The sequence below is a fragment of the Coenobita brevimanus genome, chromosome 49 (genome assembly GCF_032717465.1).
Source record: "Coenobita brevimanus isolate Jiangsu-jjx chromosome 49, ASM3271746v2, whole genome shotgun sequence".
Lineage (NCBI taxonomy): Eukaryota > Metazoa > Arthropoda > Malacostraca > Decapoda > Coenobitidae > Coenobita > Coenobita brevimanus.
The window spans coordinates 21,939,351-21,954,643 of NC_137002.1; the positions used below are offsets into that span (position 1 = coordinate 21,939,351).

The 15,293-nt window shown below is 44.2% G+C and overlaps 1 pseudogene; it reads left to right on the plus strand.

Annotated features, from left to right (window-relative positions):
- Positions 1–15,293, plus strand: part of LOC145399552 (cell adhesion molecule Dscam2-like) — a 248,756-nt pseudogene that overhangs the window by 199,098 nt on the left and 34,365 nt on the right.

Genomic DNA, 15,293 nt, shown 5'->3' on the forward strand with positions numbered 1-15,293 from the left:
CCTCCATGCTATTCGTGTATAATATGTTCGTGTATAATATTATTTGTGTATAATATATGCGTGCATAATAACATGATTCGTGTATACCATGATACGAAATCAGACGCACTTTTAAATGGTAGGTTGCCAGGGAACGGTAATAACAACCTCAGAGTTGTGCGCCGCGACTTTTTTTTATAGTATATATCTCCATCCCAACCCTTCATCTTGTCCTCGATCTCCTTTTTCCTCTCTCTCTCTCTCTCTCTCTCTCTGTATTTATCTAACAACCTATATGTCTGTCTGTGTGTCTATGTACCTATCTACATCAGCCAGTCAGTCTATCTGTCCATCTATCCAACTACACCAGTGGTTCTTAAACTATCTCGTGCAGCGGATCCTTTTAGTAAAACTAATCCTGTGTCGGACCCTTAATAATGAGTAGATATCCCTCCTACACTACCTCTTGGGTGTAAAGGTGTTTGTAGGCTATAATATACTAAAATTGTTACTGAATTACTTAGTAATCATGGTTCAGAGTTGCCAAATCGCAAATATCACTGCATTCTACAAAGTCGTTCAATTGCTCCAGATACTATAATATGTTTTATCTGATACTCAAACTAGCCTGCAGACCCCTTGGAACGTTCCATGGACCCCTGGGGTCCGCGGACCACACTTTTAGAAACACTGAACTACACACACACACACACAGAACCATAGGGCCTCCCACCACCCCTGCCTACTCACACCTGCGCCTTCCGGTCACCAGGTAGGGCGTGGCAGGTGAACACGACCAACCTGGAGAAGAACCTGGACTCCCTGCCGCCCTCAGCCAACGTCAGCGTCACCGTCACGGCCTTCAACGACGTCGGGTACAGCGCCCCAAACTACCCGGTCTTCTGTCGCACCGAGGATGATGGTAGAGATCGAGCATTTGGGGCCTCTGTTCTGGATTGCATGGGAGACCTCGTAGGGCTTGTTCCTTAGTGATTTATTTTTGCATATTATACCTTCATCCTCTTTTATTATACTTATTTATATCTGTCTACTATCATCTTACTCTGAGCCACTGACACGCAGAAGAATAAGGTGTAATAAGCAAAATAAATCGCTCATGGAATATGTGTTACGAAGCTACTAAGGGATCGAACCTACGACTTTATAACTCAGGGTCTAATGCTGAAATTCAGGGTCGTATTTTAGGTTGGCTTATCGCAACAGCATTTCCCTGGCGGTTTATTCTACTTATCACACGTCCATATCCCCTTCTATGCCATTGATATAATTGTAAACTTTATTATTCAAAACAAATCACTAAGAAGATGTTACGAACCCTCCTGTCACCCACGATACGACCCTTAAGGAAAATAATATTGCATTTATCAAAAAGTGTGTACGTTGCTGCTTTACTTGAGCGACTTATTCTTCCTCTTCCTCCCTACTCTCTGATGAACAGTTTTTAGAGTTGTGCATGGCTAGTATTCTTGTTGGATAAGTAAGTTCCCTAACACCTCTTCCTTAGCGATTTATTCTCGAATATGGCTGGTTAACATCCTTTTGCACGTTATTTATGCAGAGGATGGCGATGTTTGGAGGATTTATATAACACAGAAGGGGACAGTAAGATGTAGTAAGCAAAATAAATCGCTTAGGAAAAGTTGTTAGGGAGCTTCCTTAATCGACGAGCACTTAGAATACCAGTTGTAAATTCTCAGCCAGTTTGCCATGATATCCAGCCACACTCAGGAAGGAAAGACGAATCAGAGCTATAGTCTGTTCACCTTAACTTGGGGGAATTATTCGTCCATTTGCAATCCTTCTTGCTAAATAACACAATACGTCGCTGTGCATCCTTCTCTCTCTCTCTCTCTCTCTCTCTCTCTCTCTCTCTCTCTCTCTCTCTCTCTCTCTCTCTCTCTCCCAGCATTCAGCAAGGATATCTGACCAAATTAGGCCAAGTTAAAGTGGAGAGAGTATAGGTGTTTTGCATGAGTAGTGATAATTGATGGCCAGTGCATAAATGACATCAATAATAAGCTTCCTCGGATTTATATTTCTCTGACTTGCTTCACTGTTTTTAGGCGCAATTGATCAGTTGCCCGTGAGGAGTATTAAAACATGGCTTCTTTGTTTACAGTAGTATTGCTTCCCCTCATTCATTCATTCATTTATCCATTCACTCGTTTATTCATGTATTTGTTCATTCATTCTCTCACTCGCTCACTTACTCACCCATTCATTCATTCACTCATTCGCTCACTCACTCACTCAATCGCTCACTCATTTATTAATTTATTCATTCATTCAGTCAGTCAGTCAGTGAATCGTCGTCATCATCATCATCATCATCATCATCATCCCAACCTCCTTTTCCGACATAAGGATGGGGTAAGTCAGGGTTCAGAAAGCAAGAACAGGAAAAAGTAAAGCGCTAGGCATGGAACTAATCTACAACACGTCCAGTGTAATGGGTCGCACACTCATTCACTCACCATTCAAGTCCCTGGAATCCTGACACTACCTTGCAATAATGACCGTCTGCATATATTTTATCGATATTTTTTATGAGAAAGAATTTGTAATGGATTATTGACTACCATTCATTCATCATTCATCATGTCTTTGCTTTTCTTCAGTGTCCGGTGATATGGGCGACTCACTCACTCACTCATCATTCAAGCCCTCGGAATCCTGACGCCACATGCATGACCATCCGAACATTTTTTCTTGTGTCTTTTCATTTCCATTTTATTTATAGATGTGTTTCATATTACCCATCAGAGAGAGTAATTTCTTTGTCTTCATGCCTGTCCCATTGGAATTTTTTCCTTTTAGTGTTCATTTTTATTTATAGATGTGCTTTATATTGCCCATCAGAGAGTACTATCTTTGCTTTAGTACCTGGTCCCCCTGAAGCCATACGGGCGGTGGTGACGGGGCCAACGACGGTCCTGGTTACCTGGTCTCCCCCTCGACCCTCCACAGGTGTCGTCCTCCACTACACCCTCTACTCCGCCAAGAATGACCAGGTGAGGAGGCAGCACCAACTAGACGAAACAGATAAAGGTACTCGGGAAAACAGATGGAGTGGAGAGGTATATGAGAGAGGGATGTGTGAGCTGTGGGGAGGGCAGGGAAATGGCGGGAGTCAGGGCAACATGGAGGTGATTTGTTTGTGGCCACCCCTTACGGGATTAAGGCGTAAGATAGACAGATAGATAGGAAAATAGTTAAGTAGCTTAGCGAAAGGTGGAGAGGTGTCAATTTTTAGCCAAGTTTTATTGAAAAGAGTATAGTGACCAGGCGAGGAGGCAGCACAATGGAAGCGAGACAGATAAGGCAACTCAGGAAAAGACTTAAGTGGCATAGCGCAAAATGGAGAGGCGTCGATTTTAGGCCAAGTTAAATTGAAAAGAGTACAGTTCTGCTAATATACTCCTTCAAACCACCCCAGTTTTTGTCTCTCCTTGAAATCCATGAAAAAACGAAATTCTATAGAACTTTTCATCTGATAAAGATCCCTAACCTCTTTCAGTTCAGTTGATGGTCAGGTGTAGTCAGATTGGAGAGTCAATTGCAACAGTAACCAAGGAGACTTTTTCCTGCTTCATAACTAAGGTGGATCGAATTTACCTTCAGTTATGTTGTTTGAAGTACGGAATACGGTTTTTTGTCTGTCAGTCTCTCTCTGTTATGTTGCTATATACTTCGTTTACTTCAACTTGGCTGAAATTTTCGTCCTTTTATAGCCAATTTCCGTAGCTATAGGGCAGAATATAATAAAATGCAGCTCTACATCCTTTCCGTAGCTCTTCTTCGTGACTAGCACAATATCTAGTGTTAATCTTTAGTTGTAGCTCAGCACTGGAGAGGGAGAGAGAGAGAGAGAGAGGCAAAGTTACTGTGAGCAGAGTATGGGGTAGTAAGTGAGGTTGTAAGTGAGGTTTTAAGTGAGGTTGTAAGCGAGGTAGTAAGCGATGTGAGTGAGGTTGTAAGTGAGGTTGTAAGTTAGGTTGTAAGTGAGGTGGTAAGTGAGGTGGTAAGTGAGGTAATTGAGGTCATAAGCGATGTGGTAAGGGAGGTTGTAAGTGAGGTTCAGAGTGATATTGTACGTGAGGTTGTAAGTGAGGTAGTAAGTGAGATACTAAGTGAGGTTGTTAGTTAGGTTGTAAATGAGGTAGTAATGAGGCTTAAGTGAGGCTGTAAGTGAGGTATGGGTCCACATTTCGTCAGTTATGCAAGCTTCCTTATATCTCATTCTAAGCGATTTATTTTGCTTATTACTTCTTACGGCCCTTTTCTGTGTTGCTTAAATCATTCTAATATCACCATATTGTGCATAATTAAGGTCTATCTATCTATTGCCAGACGCCTTAATCCCTTATACGGGGTGGCCACAAACAAATAGCCTCCAAGTCACTCTGTTCCCTGCCATTTCACTGCCTTGCTCCCGGTTCACACACACCTTTCTCATATACCTCTCCACTCCATTCCTTCATCTTATCCTCGGCCTTCCCCTCCCTCTCTCCCCCTCCACCTCACTCACATAAACTCTCCTCGTCAGTCTCTCACTCTCCATCCTCTTCACATGGCCAAACCACCTCAGTGTGTTTCTCCGAATGCTTCCTATCACATCCACATCCACACCACAACCCTCCTTCACATCCTCCTGTCAGTCTGTCTCTCCATGTGACTTCACAGGCTCCTCTCAAATAACTCATTTACACTGCTCTCACTCTTGACTTGTGTCCCTCCAACAACGTCCAAGCTTCACTACCATTCGTCAGAGTCAGTATCACAATACTGTCATGTAATAACTTTTTCACTTCCATGCTCACTTCCCTATTTATTATCACTGCCTCCAAGGAACCAGCAACCTTTCTTCCTTGTTGTACCCTTCCAAACTTCCATCCTTACTCATCACACTACCCAAGTACTTAAACGTACTTACATTTTCCAATTCCTCATCATCCAACCTCGCTGTACATTCACGGACTTCACCTCTACCGAAGACCATCACTTTACTCTTCCCTACATCCACCTTTTCATTCCGTTTCTTACACACTCTTCCAAACTCATCCACCAAACCTTGCAACTCCTCTTCGTCTTCACTTAACAACACAGTATCATCTGCAAATAACAGTACAGGAAGTTTCCAAACACTGCCCTCTCTCATTAGTGCCACTCCAACATCCACTGCCCTACCTTGTATCTCTTTTATAACCCCATCCAAATACAAATTGAACAACCATGGAGATATGACACATCCGTGTTTCAACCCAACCTTCAAATAGAAAAAATCACTCAGTTCACGATCCACATGCACTGCAGCCTTAGCACCCTCATACATACTCTTCACAGCATTCAACAACTTCCCATCTACTCCATATAATTTTAATACTTTCCACAATCCTTGTCTATCCACCCTATCATATGCTTTCTCCAAATCCATGAAGGCCGTATACAACTTCTTTCCTTTCTCTAGACACTTTTCCACTAAAAATCTAAGAATGAATATCTGATCTACACAACTTTTTCCTTTCCTAAAGCATCCCTGTTCTTCTCCGACTAATTCTTCTGTTATTTCCCTAACTCTGTCAATACGTATTCTACAATATACTTTTCCTATCATACTAGGAAGAAAAATGCCCCTATGATTACCACACACTTCTTTTTCCCCTTTCCCTTTGTGCAGGGGAATAATTATACCTGACTTCCAATCATCCGGGACTTTACCTTCCTCCCAGGTCAATCTGCACATCTTCCACATCCATTCTACTATTATCTCTCCCCCATGCTCCAGCATTTCACCACACACTCCATCAATTCCTGGGGCTTTCTCCATTTTGACTTTCTTCAATGCTTCCACAACTTCCATCCTACTGATTCCTTCCTGTCTTCTCACCTCCCTTCTTCTCCCAGCCATTCCCCAGCCTTATATTCGCATTACTTTCATTCTTTATATTCAACAATTCATTAAAGTGTTCTCTCCATCTGCTCACCTTTTCTCCCTTCTCAACTAGTAATCTACCATTTTTATCTTTCACTCCCCTACTAACTTCATTGCCACCCTGTCTGACTCTCTTTACCTCTTTCCAGGACATTTTCTTACATTCCCTCCACTTAACACTCAAATTCCTTCCAAATTCCTCATCCACTCACTTCCTACTGTCTCTTACTGATCTTTTCACCTGTCTCTTCCTTTCTACATATAACTCTCTCTTCCGTCTCTCAATTTCTTCCACGCTCCTATTTCTCATCCATTCATTATATATTTTCTTCTTTTGTGCCACAGCCTGTCTCACCTCTTCATTCCACCAGCACCCCTTTTCGTCTTCTTTTCACCCCACACACCACCTCACAGCTGCACATATTTCCTCTGTGAATATCTTGCACACACCTTCCACATCCCCCATCTGCTCCAATTCATATTTACCCAATCGTTCCTCCACTTCTCTGTTATAGTCTGCCTTTTTCTCATCCTCTTGTAACCTTTCCACTCTCCTTACATCTACTCCTTCCTCCCGTCCTTCCCTTCTTCTACTTCTCCATTTTATTTGGACCTTGATTCTGACCACCACCAAGTGGTGGTCAGAAAGTCCACTTCCCCAGTCTCTGTATGCTCTTGCATCCATTACACATCTCCACATCCTTTCATCCACACACACATAATCAATCATTGCCTTCCTTTCATTCAGTTCACCACCCATCCTTCTCATCACTCGCCATGTATACCTGTGGAACATCTTGTGCCTGAAGAGAGTATTGGCTATCACCAACCCCTTCCTGGCACAAATGTCCAGTAAAGCACTTCCATTCTCATCTATCTCAGCAGGTACACCCCACTCACCAACTACTCCATCCACCTTCAAATTCCCTACTATACCATTCATATCACCAATCAAAAACACTCTCTCATTCCTTTCAAACTTTTCCATGCACACTTGCACATTTGTCCAGAACTCTTCTCTCATTCTGCTTGCAAAATCTTGCGTTGGGGCATACACACACACAATCGCCCACATTTGTAGTCCAACTTTCAATCTTACCCACACAATCCTTGAGCCAACTGAGCCATACTCTTTTATATTCTCCTTCCATCTGTTACTCACAACAATATACACTCCTTCTTTTGCCCACTCATTCTCACCTGCCTCTGTACATATCCCCCATCCATACTCCCATTCTCACACACTCACCTCACCATTTAGTTTCAGTTAATCCACATACATCCACTTTCACACCCTCAGGCACCTGGGCAATCTCTCTCTCTTTCACTTCATCATTTGCACCACTTACATTCCAGGTCGCCATCCGTATCATGTCCTTTGTACGTTTCTTAGTCGTCATCATTTGGTCAGTCCTGGTCCGAGGCTTTTTGTTCTTATTTTTAGTTATTTGTTTTCCGGGGAGAGGCACTAACCCTCCCCCAGTCCACTTACTGTCACGTAGGGAACACGTGTTGGTTGGTTATAAGGTTACCACCCAACATTGTAAATGATTTCGTGGTTTATTGGAAATCATTTGGCTTGCCACTCGATGTAGAGCTACCCTAAAAACAGGGTACCACTACACTAAGTGGGTGGATGATGCGTGCCTCCACCTACCACACATTACCCAGCCATATCCAGAAATAAATCGGTAAGGAAGAGGTGTTAGGGCACTTCCTTAACCACTGAAAGTACGAGTCATCCAGGAGTGTTTCCAGGTAGCGGTGAAGGACGTGGTGGGCGTAGGAGGCTCAGAAGTGACGTGGAGGGAGCTAAGCGGCCTCACCCAAGGATCCAGCATCCAGGTAATGCATGCACTGACACCTACGACTAACACTCTCACCAATCACTTTTCACAAGTCAGCCATCTAAACCCCCATCCCGAAGACCGACGTATAATCCGACGTAAGAAGCAGTTCCCAACAGACCCAGACTATGCACCTTTTACCTACAACCAGACGAAGCACATCATTAGCCACCTCTGCCTGTGGACCAGACAACATAAGCAACATTCACCTTAAACACCTTGGACCACAAGGCATACAAGCACTCACCAACATATCAGATTACAGCTACTCACACAACATAATACCCAACATCTGGAAGCATGGCATTATCATCACTGTTTCTAAACCCAACAAAGACCCCACGTTACCTTCCTCACACCGACCCATCACACTCCTCTGCACCCCCTCTCAAGTAACTGAACGACTAGTACTACAACTAGTCACACCTCACATTTCCCTAGCCCAATCACAACATGCCTTTAGGCCACTACACTCCACAAACACCCTTCTTACAAGACCTTACACCGAGAGTTTTCGATGGCATGAATTCAGCTAGGCCACCACACAGAGCACTCCTAACCACACTAGATATCAGCGAAGTTTTTGATGCCATCCCCCGCCACAACCTCACAAAATACTCAACACAAACATGCACAATAACACAAAATGATGCCTGGCAAACTACTTAGCAGGCAGATGTGCACACGTAACATTTGCTGGTCAGTCTTCTAACATCAGAAATTTCACAAATGGCGTCCCCGAAGGATCTGTTTTGTCCCCTACACTCTTTAACCTATACATGCACGACATACCCATACCCCACACACCACAAATTCACATAGCTTCCTATGCAGATGACATAACACTTACATGTACGCACCAAAATGCAAACACAGCTGCTAATATCCTCCAAACTTACCTCAGCACACTACACAAATGGTTCACCACAAACAGGCTCAAAATAGCCCTAGCCAAATCTACAGTGACCCATCTCACAAACTGGACAGCAGAACACAGTCACATCCCACACCTCACCATCAACAACACTCCCCTACCACACACACACACACACACACACACACACACACACACACACACACAAAATCCTTGGTGTACCATACAATACATCAATGTCATTTAAACAACACATCACAAACATTAAAAATAAAATAACACCAAGACTCAATGCCTTGAGATCACTTGTCCATACAACATTCGGACACAACAAAGAAACCACCACCACCACAGTATGCAAACAATACATACGATCAGTGAAGAATTATGCAAGCCCTGCCTGGGCTCCTAACCTCACCAAAACACACTACAACACTCTACAGACCATACAGAACAAGGCCCTAAAAATAATCACAGGCTGCACAGCTACTACACCCACAGACCACCTACATCAGGAAACCAAAGTTCTCATAGTCAAGGATCACCTAAACATGAGAGGCACCCAGTTTCTTGCTGCAGCCTCCACAAACCCACAACATCCACTACATTACATGGCAGCACATCCACCCACACCAAGGAACATGAAAACAATACCCAGCACACGATATCATACACAAATACTGTCATCTCTCCCCCATCGCCCACCTCAGACCAGCTTCCAGAAGCATAACCACACTCAGATCACCCGCCGCTCCATTCAGTTACTTAAAGACAACACACAGCTGCATGCACGGCCTCCTGACATCCACCCTTCTGAATCCTATCTCCCTTGTGGGGACAGGGTCCACCTGGCCAGGCTGAGATTTGGGCACCATCCAGCCCTTTTAAGCTACCAGAAGATGCTGGATGACCCCGTCGCTGATGCCTGTCCAGGATGTAACACAGCACCCCATACTATTAAGCACATTATGGAAGACTGCATTGCACACAGTCACCTACGCCAACAACACAATATACACACTTTGAGAGCTCTGTGAGAAAGCCTGGTCTCGGCCATGGCCTTCCTAAGGGACTCGGGGCTGTTCGGCCAGACTGCCTAGGGAACCACCATAACAACTACTACTACTACTACTACTACTACTACTATTACGACGACTAATTCCCGCTCGTATCTCAGACTTGCAGGAAGGACAGGTCTTAAGTCTTCTCATGCCTCTTGTTTCCTCTACCAAAAAATAAGTAAATAGATCGATCGATAGACAGATAGATAAACAGATAGATAAGGATCTTGGGTACGAGAGGGAAATTATTGTAGGTTAATATATTTTCCTTTATCCAGATGGTTAAGGAAACGTGGGTGCAGAATTTCCCTGTGTGCCTAGTTCACCCTGTAAATTCATATCAGCGTTACAACGAGGAAAGGGTCGTATATAATTATGTGGGAGAATACGACCCTAGTGAGTATCAAGGAGTTTATTTTTTGTACGTTCTTGCCACTTCTAGATGATTTTATATTAGAAAAGCGCTCTCGTACAGAAGAGATTAAAAAGAGGCAATATTTAATCACTTCAGCTTGACAAATTTCTCTGTAGCTGAGGAGACATGACTGTAGTGAACTGTATTAATGTATCAAGCTGTTTTCTAAGGTGACAGTGCAATGTAGCCATCACATTCGTATACAGCTTGAAATATTAACCACGTCAAGGCTGTGTCATTGGATTATTCTGACGTCCTATACGCTGTACCCTCTGGTCAGTAATCGTACTTATATTAACTTAGAATTTCTCAGCCACTGCTTACACCCTACCACACCTGCCCATACACCGTCACTTTAACTCCATCACCTGGCACTGTAGTCCATTCCAGAGTAGAATTATAGTTGCAGGTGAAGTTAAAGTAATGGCGTATTGGACATGTGTGAGCAGGTGAGAATCGTGGCCGAGTTTATTCTACCACTAACTGGACTATGAAACAAAACTTAAAATTTCTTCACCTATAATGTTATGAAGGCCAAAAGCTACTCTATTTTTCCCTTTCTTACTTATTTTCACTGAACTACTGCTACTTTTAGTGACCTTAAATTTGTCACAGTGACATAATAGGGTGAAAGTTTGCCTAACATTATACCTCTTTAAATTTTCTCTTTTTTTTCTGCTGGGTTATATTCCGAAGCTGATGGAAGCTTGGTATGGTTCTGTGCCCACACTTGATGCCGCTACAAAGGTTCGTCTAATATTGCACCTATACTTCTGACTTTCCTCTACTGAGAAATATTTCTATGCTGAAAGTGGCTTTGTATATTCCTCTGCCCATAGACAATTCTCATCAGTGGAGTACCCAGAAAGTTGAAAAGGTGGGGGGGGGGGGCTTTTTTTTATATCTTTCTAACTGTGCAGCCCATGACTTTGGCAAGTGCAGCGAGCCCGTACAGCATGGGGGTTCTGGGGAGTGCTGTAAGCCCCCCCTCCCCTGAGAAAATTGTTCATTTTGGCCAATTTTATGATCATTTGGAGGCCATATGGAGTGGGTATACGACATAAATGTAGCATATTCTAAAGTCGTTTTTAAGTACTCTGTGCCACTGAGTTATGACTCAGTCTCTCCAATAACCTTATACTACTAAAAGTCAAACGCTCACATTTCGATCAAACAACTTTAGTACTGTAATGAATTAATAACTATATAACTATATAACTATATATATATATATATATATATATATATATATATATATATATATATATATATATATATATATATATATATATATAATGAAAAAGGGGAGGGGGGCATGGCCACATGGCCCCTCCCCCTCGGTACGCCACTGATTCTCATACACATAATTCGCAAATTCGTCAGGGTGGAAAGTGACAGACAGGCCTGAAGCAGTTTAAAATCGCACTGGAAGAGTAAGCAAACTTTTCTTCCCGGCCTTACACACATAGGTAGTACATGATTCTACAGGTAGTGTGAAATGGATACGGTGGAATAGTATGTGAACTGCAGTCTCTGGCCATTCATACATAATTACATGCCCGAATTGTGGAGTAGATATTGAAATTTTGTCTGTCTTTGTACAAACACGTCTCATAGGACGGACAAGTGTTGGCATTGCAGGTGTGGGTGACGGCCACAACAGCAGCGGGTGAAGGCAACGCCTCACCCAAGCTGACAGCCCTGCCCTCCCCCAAGTCGAGGTACTCCCCCGTGGCTGTGGGTGGGGGCAGGACTTGGAGGGTTGGTGCGGGATCTGGAGTGACCCTGGGGTGTCGGGGGTTGGGGTCGCCTCCCCCCACCATCACTTGGACACGAGCCGGTGTGACGGTACAGAGCAGCCAACTGACTCAGCCACTGCCAGAGGGGGACCTTCATCTCACAGGTGGGTAAAATAAAAGCCAGGCCCATTTTACTCTTTTTCAGATACAAGTGCCCCAGTACAGGCTGCCGTAATTCGTTTCATTTTTTTTTTTTTTTTTTTTTTTTTTACGTGTCCGACTCTGGGCAAAGGCTCTGGGCATCTTTCTTGGGGGCAGTGGCCTATCCCAAGGCCCAGTAGTCCTCCTACACCTCCACATGTCACCACTTCGGCGCTAACACCCACCGTCCATATTGAATACATGCTAGGGCTGTCTCATACAGGACTGGTGTACTGGTATTAGCGGGGGTATTTTTACGACATGTCGGCGGGTCATCTGGTAGATCAGGAAAGTCTACTTTTTAGGAAATTCAAATCCTTAAACTGTTCCCTGCCTCAGCGGGGATTCGATCCTGGGTCCATTAGGACTGCAAGCCGCCTCTCTACCGATTCAGCCACCGCCTCCCCCCAAAGGGTCACTGCGTCCCACCTTCACTTGGACTCGAGTCTGAGTGACAGTAAGGAACAGCCAACTGACTTACCCACTGCCAGAATCAACCTCCATTTCAAGAACCAATCACAGCACGTTGCACAGTGGTCTAAAGTCACCAGTTCTTAACCATATTTCCATGTCATCCTTCTTGTTCACTTCACCTACTGTATGCAGGCACAATCGAGGATTATTCTGCATTATACACTTGCCCATCACTTTAACCACTGACTGAGCCAAGTGGTGACGAAGCAAATATGGCTGGTTAGTGTCGTTTTACAGGTTATTTATGCAGAGTATGGCGATACTGGAAGTATTTATGTAACAGAGAGGAGGACAGTAAGGCCCCGTCCACACGAGCGGGCAGTGCCCGACGGACAAACATTGATACCAAATCACATTCCAATTCACACATTTAGAAGGTGGCTGGCGGGCACGAGCGTAGATGACGTCATAAGCAGGGAAACCACTGGCAATCTATCTATCACACCCTTGCCAGTTGTTGAGGCAATGCTTGCTGTGTGGACAACAGAACAAGTGTGCCCGGTAGTGACCAATGGCCGCCAGAAACTGCTCGATCTGGTAACACTGCTAAAGAAGCGAGAGATATACGCTCAGCAGGCAGTGCCCGTCAGGCATTGCCTGCTCGTGTGGACGGACTTAAATAATCGTCCTTTTGCTGTTTATTTTACATAGCTCTGTGACAGTATAGGATAATGCCTGTCTCTGCGTCCTATCCATAGCACTTCTTCGTGACTAGCATCTTATTCTAGTATTAATCAGTCATTAGAATTGAGCGTTCAGGATGAAGAGTTACCCTTTTTAGGCCAAGTTAAGGTGAAAATAGTTTAGCAATATCAGTAAGAACATCGTGTATAACGCATTCATTCCATAACACTGCTTCGTGACTAACATCTTATTCTAGTGTTAATCTATCGTTACAACTCAGCATTCTAGAGAGAGAGAGAGAGAGAGAGAGAGAGAGAGAGATGACAATTTTAGGCCAAGTTAAAATGAAAAGCGTATAGTAGCATCAGTAACAGCATCGTGTATACCGCAGCTGTGAGGGAGACTGAGAACTACACATGCTGGGTGCGAAACAGTGTGGGGGAGGACAGCGTGATCCACCAAGTTGTTGCTCTCACCCCACCACCACCGCCCACCCTGGCACTAGCACACGCCACCCACCACACCCTCAACCTTACCATTACACCCACTGGCGATGGAGGGGCACCCATTCTAGGTAAGCTGAGAGGTTGTGTGTGTGTGTGTGTGTGTGTGTATTAACGCATGGTAAAGCAGCCATTATAGGTGAGAGAGACGTTAATTACCTGTGTACAAAGTAAGAAGTGGGGAAGGAGCAACACCCATCTAAGGTGAGCTGAGAGATTAACCCCTTCAGTCCAGTGACGTCTTTTTCAGTGGCACCTTGCTGCCTCAAGACGATTTTATTCAGCTTCAGAGAGCGTCCTAGCAGTGAAGGGGTTGTGAAGGCTGTATCTAAACCCTTCAGTTTGAGAAGCCTGAATAAATGGGTCTGGAGATAACAAGAAGGAACAACAACAACAGCAGCAGCAGCATAAGCAATCTGAGTGACGGACCTTAATTTAGCGTCTGTACAGTAACAGATGATTACCATCCATCCATCCATTATCCAACCCTATGCCTCCCCATGAGGAGAGTAGGAGCCCGGGACTAAGCAAGTTGGTCCTGCCATTTAAGATGAAAGTGACCAGCCTCACTCATCCCTGAGTAGCATTACGTGACCAATAAACCGCAACCATCCTTGGATATAAACCTACACAGGCTCAATCCGATTGGAGCGCCTTAATTACCCACTAAACCACCAGGCCCCATAATTCAGTTACAAGGTTACCACCTAAAGTAGTATATGGTTTCCTGGTGTACAGGAAACCATTTGGCATGTTACTCAATGTAGTCACCCATAGGCAGAAGGAAGAGGAAAGAGTGAAGTAAAGACAGAAGAGGGAGTGTAAAGTCATCCATTGGCAAGAGGAAGAGGGAACGAAAATTAATACTGAATCTTGTGGAGAAATCGATAGCCTGCGTGTAGTCAAGTTCTTGCAGACCCAGGACTATCACAACGTGAACCCGGTGGACTGCAGCCTTAACTATCCTCCTGCAGTCCACCATCCTCCTCTCAGGGGACAAGGATGTAGGTGAAGGATGTTTATATTACTAGGTAACCGAGACGCCCGGTTCGATCAGTGCTACCACATGAAGGCCCCCCTCTCCAGCACCATGTGTACAGTGAGTCTTCGTTATACGTCGATAATGCCCCATAATAATACTGCATTAAAATGCAACAGGTTCTGTAAATAGAGCAAAACTGGCAAATCATTTTTATAGGCAGCAATGAAACTTTACTAGGCAGTTTACCTGCATGTTATACCCAACTTAATGGCAAGAGAAGGACCTAAAAAATGCCACATGTAATGGCAAGAGAAGGACACATGTAACTACCGTTTTATGTATTATATATTATTACAGTGTGTGTGTGTGTGTGTGTGTGTGTGTGTGTGTGTGTGTGTGTGTGTGTGTGTGTGTGTGTGTGTGTGTGTGTGTGTTTAGAGACAAAGACAACCCAAAACACAGACACTGCAGTCATAATGTGTCTCCAACAGGGTACACGGTGCACCACCGGGTAAGGGCGGGTGAGTGGATGGAGGTGCGTGTTGATAGAGGCGGTACAGGTGCAGTGGTGCGAGGTCTGCCGTGTGGAGCGCCTCACCACCTCTACCTCACCGCGTGGAACAGCCAGGGCACCAGTCCAC